This window comes from Empidonax traillii, unplaced genomic scaffold (genome assembly GCF_003031625.1).
Source record: "Empidonax traillii isolate 1590-97213 ecotype Southwest subspecies unplaced genomic scaffold, ASM303162v1 scaffold5202:size8771, whole genome shotgun sequence".
NCBI classification, from domain to species: domain Eukaryota; kingdom Metazoa; phylum Chordata; class Aves; order Passeriformes; family Tyrannidae; genus Empidonax; species Empidonax traillii.
Window position 1 is genome coordinate 3641 of NW_020960395.1, and position 736 is coordinate 4376.

A 736-nucleotide genomic window follows, 5' to 3' on the forward strand; every position below is an offset into this window, starting at 1 on the left:
GGCACCTGCCAGGCTGCTGAGCAGGGACAAGGAGGCCAGGAGGCCCCAGGGCTGCAAGGGCCACTTGTGTCCTCCTGGCCTCAGGGGCACAGCCAGCAGCCATGGCCAAAGGCCTGCAGAAGGTGGCTGTGGCAGGGCCTTTCAGCTTCTGCACAGGCCTCTCTGCTGTGCAGCCCAGGCTGTCCTACGTTGTCCATGCCCTGCCCCTTTCCCTGCAGGCTGTCGTCATCCCCCCGGCTGCCCCACCTGGCTGGCCCCTTCCTGCACTGACATCTCTGCATCCTCCCCGGCTCTTCCTGCACACACCAAGCCTTGGGCTCATCCAGACTCCCCCTGGCTGATGTGTTGCACCACAGCACTGCCCTTGGAGTGAAACACCTTTCTCTTTTTTTCCAATCTGGACCTCTCAGGCTTAACTTGACATTATTTCTTTATTTCTCCTGCTGTTTCCTGTTATGAGAAAAGGATCCTTCATCTCTGAAACAACCCTCAAGCCTTCTCTGGCTACTTCTGTCCTGTCCTCAGTCTCCACACCATGGATTCCACAGCTCCTTAGTTCCTACACAGAGTTCATGTGTTTGGGGCCTCCAAATCTTTTCTTGGGAGATCCCTTGGTACTCTCCAAAGTTTTTGCAGATGAACACTTGGTGCTCATAAGTCCAAGGAAATCCCAGGGATACTTTTTTCCAAGGGCTGTAGTGGCACAACATGGGGTAATGGCTCTAAACTGAAAGAC